Genomic DNA, 7,580 nt, shown 5'->3' with positions numbered 1-7,580 from the left:
CCTGGTGTTGACATATTCCCTACCCCAGCAATTATTATGAGAAAGGGGATGGAATCTACATTGAGGCCTTACTGTTACATTTTTGAGTAGTTGCATGGGATTGGCTGATTATATTGCAGATCAGCTGTATATGCTGACAAAACAGTTTTGTACTTACCAGCAGCAGGAGCACATCCTCTTCCTATGATGGTCTTGGAAAAATGTGAGGGAGAGGTAATGTACACAGCAATGCATGTGACAGTATAACAGGGGTAATACTTCAAAATATCTCACATTTACATTAGCTGCTATGTTAACAGGCTTTACTGAACCACAGTTTGGTTCAGAGGCAATCACCTGCTAATGAGAACCATCTTAAAAAAGGCAGACACCTAGCTAGGGTGCCATTGTGTATGAGAGTTAGTTTGTATGCTTAACTTGGTAACACAGTACACATATAGCAGATGAGTTTTGTACTCCATCAGGTATGTAACCATTTTGTTTTCAACATGATGCATACATCTGAATATACACAGGGGTAATGGGGATTACATCAGTAAGCCTTTCTTACAAATGTAATGGTGACATCCCAGTGATCTCCAGATGTGTTACACGTACAGAAGATGTAGAGTAAAAGAAGGGTTTAATGCTCTGTATTAACTAGGTACACAGGTTTGCTGGATACTTCATTTGTTAGCAGTTGTAGTAGTACCCTGCTATTTGGTTGGTACTGTTCTTTACACATATGTTATGGGTGGGGGTTCCCTGCCATGGGGCACATTACAATGGACTCCTGTGTTTGTTGTGTGATCATACGTGAGAATCTGTCGTGTCATAAACAGTAGTGGGTCCCTATTGCTACTATCCTACTTTCTTCCACAACCTTTGTATGTTTGGCACACTGTTGATTAAGAGATGTGTAATCAAGCGGGGAATACCCATAGGCTTCCTTTATTGCTGTATCTCCACATACTTTACTCCAGTGTATGTGATACTGATGTGTTCTCATTCATTTTTATTTCAGGAGATATGCGTGCCAGATGACATTTCCCTTTCATTAAGGCAGAAAATGACCTCAGTATTGATGTCTTGATACAACACCACCAAGTCTTGCTGTCCAGAGGGAGGGAAAATAGGCAACAGCGTACAGCCTTGTGGGACAAGCCGGTTCACAACATTAATACTGTGGGTCACCAGAATCTCACATATGAGCAGGTGCAACACTGTGCAACAGATATGATCAGCTTGGCATGTAGACATGCACCAAATGTAGCCAGGGATCATCAGGTCACTGGTGGGGGCCTGCAGCAGAACAACCTCTGTCAGCCACTGAAGAATTCCTGGCAAACCTTCCAACACAGGGCAGCTCGCAGGCATCCATCACCCCATATGTCATGGATGTAGGTGCAATCATTTCCACTCAAGTGGAGGATCCAGTTATGCTTAGTTGGATCATCATTGGAATACTGAAGCAGTCAGTGTGTCAGGGTGCACATAGTGTTACGTGGCTATCAGGTGTTTTGGGGGGAAGGTTAGCTGCAATTTTAAGCTCATGCATAGTTTGTGACCCACATACCTGTTAACATAGCAGCTAATGTAAATGTGAGATATTTTGAAGTATTACCCCTGTTATATGCATTGCTGTGTACATTACCTCTCCCTCACATTTTTCCAGGACCATCATAGAAAGAGGATGTGCTCCTGCTGCTGATAAGTACAAAACTGTTTTGTCAGAGATGTAGATTTAGTTCAATGTATTCCCTCAAGTGTCATCACAAGCCTGCTAGCTGGATTGATGTACTGTCTGCATTTTTGACAACTGTACAGACACTTTTTGACTGTACACAGTTTAGACTCGTACATACGCATTGTAGGTAAGACAACAGTGATTGATTTGACAGTTCTTTCAGGACATTACAGATTGCCATAACTATCAACTGTGCAGAGTTTTTCAAAATGTCAACAGTGTACATCATTTATGTTTTGCTCATTAGATTCTTGTTCAAAGAACATTTATTTCCAAATGATCACAGATGTGGGTGAGAAAATAATGCCCTCATGTCCTACTGCATGAGGTTGTGAGTTATACAAGTGAGTACTAGTGACAGCAGTAGTATACAGCTTAAGATATATTGCAACATAGTACTGCAGAGCATAGTAGTGCAGGTATTAATGTGATGTTTTTCTCTTTTCACAGGTGAGCAGGGAGATTCGTCTTTGTCCCCTTCACAACCTGATGTCAGTGACTCCTCAGACTCTGATGATGATGGTGGGCAAAGTGAGGCACAACCTCATTATCACCATACACAGTCAATATGACTATGCATACCCAGTCCCCTGTGGCCATAGATATTGGACAGTCGGAGGGTGGGGACATTGAACAGGGAAGTGTGGCTACTGTGGCTTCAGTGACTGTCAATGCTGGCCATAGCCAAACAGTTGACAAGGTTCCACACAGGTGGATTGATAGGGATGCTCATAGGAGGCCTACTATCCCACCAGCTATTGCAGGTGTCTCATCGCATGAAATAAAGCATATGTTCAGGGCTGTCATGGAGGCACAGGCACATTCTGAAAGGAACTCCAGATGAATGCTCAGGGTTATGGATGCAGCGCAGTCTGACATCCGTGACTATCTCCATGGATTGCTGATACCCTGGATCATTTCACTGACAGTGGAAAGAATGTTGATCTAAGAGAGATTGCACATTATCTGTCTTGGAACACACGTTGTCTGCAATGGAACATCTGGTTAGAGATGAGCATTGGCCTCATGAATGTAGGGCAGCAACTACATCGACGGAGAGTCAACAAGGCCATTCACAATCATGCTCCTGTAGTGGCAGTACCTCCAGCACTCCAGAGGGGAGTGTGCTGTCCACACCAAGAAGTTGCAGGCCATCCCCTCATGGTCCTGGATGGTCTTATAGAGGACACGTTCCCAGCAGAAACCACTCACCCTCAGGTAATAGCCCAGCATCTGACCCTGGGCGTGGAGGTGCCAGTGCAACTCCTGGCAGAGCCAGCGGCAGAGTCAATGAACTGTCAGCTTTAGCATGCACAGCTCACAGTTGTCCAACATACAGTCATGTAGGGCTAGCACTGAGCTTGGCTGTGTACATACAGACACTCACATGCCAATGTCCCATTCAGGTCACCTACAGACATACAAGCCATATTACCATGGTCCATTCTGCCTGCATCCCTTCAGGACTCACACACAAGCTTGCCAATCTATTGGGTCATTCTAGGCCTCCAGCACACCCACACAACACCCTGTGCAAATGTTACCGGTGCCACATCCCTCTCATCTCTCTCATGGATGTAGGGAAATAAAGCTATGTGTCTGATGTACAGGGTGACTATCTACATTAATATGAAATTGTTTCAGCCAGTATTGTTTTTGACATTCTACTTGTACTGTTCACTTTCTGAATTTGCACATTGTCATTTATAATTACTATATCATAATAGTGTGTGTACATTTTGATGGATGCTATTGTAATGGCTGTGTAGTCACACAATGACAGGTGTCACATGGAAATGTTTATGTGTCACTTTCAGGATTGTGTAAGACACACCTATGGGTACACATCTGTAATCAGCTCATCAATGTCAGAGCACAGAATTGAATGTCAGCACACAAGATAAATGTTGTCAGAAAAGTAACACAGTATATGTTCCGGGGATCATAGGTTCATATGTTTTTAATATGCTAATGAACACAAGGGCTCCTTCAAGCCTAGCTATGCATCCCTATACACTGTCAAGGTATGATACCATTGATAAGTGTAAGCAGGATTTTGAGAGCTGAAACATCTACAAGCTGGGGTGTGAGGATGAACCATCTACAGTCGGCCTGTGTCCATTGTAGACATTGGTCCACAAGCACATATGATTGTCCTGTTCCCCATCCAATTGTGTAGCCTGCAAATGATTTGCATTAAGGTGGAAATGTCCTTCAAATGGCTGTTGAGCCTGTTCCATACAGGGTGTAGTCTCTGGGTTACATACCTGTCTCTCCGGTATGTCCTGCATATACTACTGTCAAGGTGTAGGTCTGTAGAGCAGGTAATTCTGGTGCAATGACAGGTCCACATTGGGGTCTGACACCACCCTGTATGGCAGGTATACACCACTCCTCCAAAGTATGTAGGAGACAGACTACATGGATAGTTTATTTACGTGTTCTGCATAGGACATGTTACATACACCATGTATTGCTTTTCTGAGGAACCTCTGTGGATGTTACAGTCATCAGATATGCCTGACTAGTTACATACCAAAGGTGGCATTGCACCAAGGATAGGTCTGTTGCATGCCAATTACAGTGGAACAATGGCTTCCTTGGTTTACATCCATACCTTTGTTTATAGGTTGTGCCACATAGAATGATATCCACAATATTACAGACATGTGACAGGAAAAGGGTAGATCAATATCTGTGTCCATAAGTCACTGACTACTTCGTCAACTGATCGAGGTGTGTTGGCAATACATTGTTACTAGGGGTGGATGGCTTTTCAAAGGATAGTATTGTGCATTTTTTGGTATTTATTGTTAGTCCATGTCTCTGATAACAACTGTATGTCTGTGTCAGCCCCTCCTGGAGAACATTTGTATCTGTGTAGGATTCAGTAACAGCTCCTCATCTGCATGAAGTCAGTGATGGCTAGAATGTTGGACTGTGTGTTGGCTTCACTTATGGGCTTATAGGTTGTTCCTCCATGGCATGTTGCTCTATGTGTTGATAAGTGTGTTGTCTTCACAGACTGCATATAGAGCTGCTGAGGGTATTTGTCATCTGGACTTTCTCTTTGTGGTTTTTGTGATTTATGTCAGTTACATGTCAGTGCCTCATCTCATTGCTGCTTTGGAGTTTGTGTGATGGCTGAGACGTGTGTACCGCTGACTACCTTACTGACATTAGGAGCATTTTACGTGAGAGCTTTGCCTCCAGTGAAGTGTATATACATTACTCACATACCATATCAGTTTGTTTGATAATGAAGTGGTTGTAGGTAAATATGCTGCAATTTCTACAGTGCCTCAGGATGACCATATCCAACAGGGTGGTAAAGGTCACAGTGGGAAACCTCATGTCCATGGCAACAGATCCTTTATTATTGATTACACAGTTGTATTGAGTATATCACTCAATGTCACAAGTATCTGTTCAGCAACTATGGGGACAATGCTTGACAGTGCATGCTGGTTGTCCTGTGTACAAATCAGTATCGGAGTTAATGCCATCCTGGTTTCTGAGAAAAATGTCACTCAAGATGTCTGGTCCTGCACAGAACACTGACAAATATTGGAGGGTAAAGTAATCCATACACCCTATAAAGTTAAGGATGGTATATTTAGGCACTTATTCTGAATTACATACTAATCAAGCACCGCATACTGGGAAAGAACATTTACCTTAAGAAAAATGCTGAAAAGAGGGGAGTCACTGAATTGTTGCTCCCTCGCTATTAATACTGCTGGTCTCAACACAGCCTCACTGTGGTGGGATACAAAGCTCCTATTCTTTCTCTCTCGCCAGAAGCAAAATGTTAGCACCAAGCTCAATGTATGAAGTTAGACACAGCCTGTTTGCTGATCCCCACACTTGTCACACATGATGCAAGGTAACCAAAGTAGCACAAAACCACGAAAAAGAAGCAAATAAGTGAATGCGTAATCTAGTACCAATAAAGGCTTTCCTCCATTCTTAGTATAAAAGTCCTTCAGTAGTCCACCGCAGTTCAACCAATTACCACAAAATTTATTGAATAACTGAATAAAAACTGTTGAAAAACATTGAGAAAACAAGCAGATTGAGCGCTTTCATCTCCTGCACGGAGACTTCATCAGAATCTGTGTTTTTACTTACATCCTCAGTTTAAATAATAATCCTAATTGTTCAATTAATTACATTTAGGTTCCTATAGGCTGGCCATTGATTAGTACAGATTTTAACTCTTTGCTAGTGGGAATAATTTCCCTGAAAGTATAAGACAAATTGATGCAAGGCCCTGTAGTCTTGTTGTAACCATCTCCAGGAACATGCCTTAATTAGCAACCATCCCAATCGACATTTGCATGTATTATGCTTTGGGTTCTGTGGGTTGTAGCATTTGACTAGGGTATCTCCCTGATGGTGATTAGGAGCACAGCTGATGCATCACAATATAAGGTTAAGCCTCAGGTGACGCAGATGTCTAAGGTTGCTCCATCAAGCTTCACAGCAGCAGTAATCCATGTTAGGTAACAGTTTCACAGCAATTAATTCAGCCTGGCCTTCAACAGCGTAATGGTGATGACCTGCATGACATGGATGTGAGGCCTACTGCAGATGGGTGGCCAGCTTCGGGCAATGTCTCTGTCCCTCCCACATGTCCTAGGCATGTCATACTGTACATTGATGTTCCTGGAACACTAAACTGTGTTCCCACATCATTTCACACAACATACATTTGCTGTCTGGTAGTTTGACAGACATTGTAGATTTGCAAGGCTAAAGTAATGACAGCAAAGTTGGACAAGTTTTCTGCGCATGCACGGAAATGCCCATCTTAACTGCAAAGAGTGCTTACAGAGAGGGTGGTTGAGGCTGTGAACCCCAAGGGTGTAGCATTATGACCCTTAGGTTGCACATTGTCACATTTGTAGGTATGCTTTCCCAACCATGCCTAATAAAAGGATTATGGTGCATTCAAGTGCCATGAGCTGGCAAAGCAGTGTACTCAATCTACCAAGCCATCCTACACTGTCAGGTACTATTTTCCCTTAGGATGACACCATAAATGTAATAACATGTTACATGTAAGCATCTGTCAGGCCACTGCCTAACCATGGCCTGTTGTGATGTATACACAAGCAATAATCTAGTGCTAATGGCATTCTGACTGTTGCTGAGATGTGGACAGCATCATCAAGTCTGTACACCTACTCCACACAAACACAAGGTGTATGAGATGCATCTACATTAAAAACATTGTATCCTTCAGGAAATATTGGGGAAAACTTATAGAAATTCTATCTTAATCTAAGTTAAAATAGTATATAGTACTTCACTTTTTACTACCCTCAAATCAACTCATAATTAGTCCTTCCTCAAGCACAAAACTGAGATGTGTACAACATAATTATTAAGAAGTTATGTTATGAGCGCTAGGTATACCAATATCCATTAATCGCATTTTTTTTTTCTCAACTCTAATTCTTACCATAATATACCTTAATGAGTGACAACCCAGTGTAAATATATGTAAATAATGTAAATAGTTTCTATGATAGATATGGTATAGAATTAAGAATTCTTGTTTTTCTTCTTCTGTCATGCATCAAGTTTATTTTAACACTATTAATATTTACCTTTTTCTGTTTAAAGTGAATTAGGTTCTGAATTGCAGTGATAAGGTCATAATTTTGTAAATCTACAATATAGTATGTGTTATTTGATCCTATGTAAAATCCGTTGCTATTTTGTCTCTTCAATGTATTAACTGTTTATAATATGCAGATATTTTAGATTTCTTGTGAAATTGAAATAAAAATTTAATTTGAAAAAAAAAAAAAACCTTGTATCCATGTGCTTGCACACACCTGACAGT

Source organism: Protopterus annectens, chromosome 3.part0 (assembly GCF_019279795.1).
Source record: "Protopterus annectens isolate FY-2018-M chromosome 3.part0, PAN1.0, whole genome shotgun sequence".
Classification (NCBI taxonomy): Eukaryota; Metazoa; Chordata; order Ceratodontiformes; family Protopteridae; genus Protopterus; species Protopterus annectens.
Note: the sequence above shows the minus strand (reverse complement) of the source record.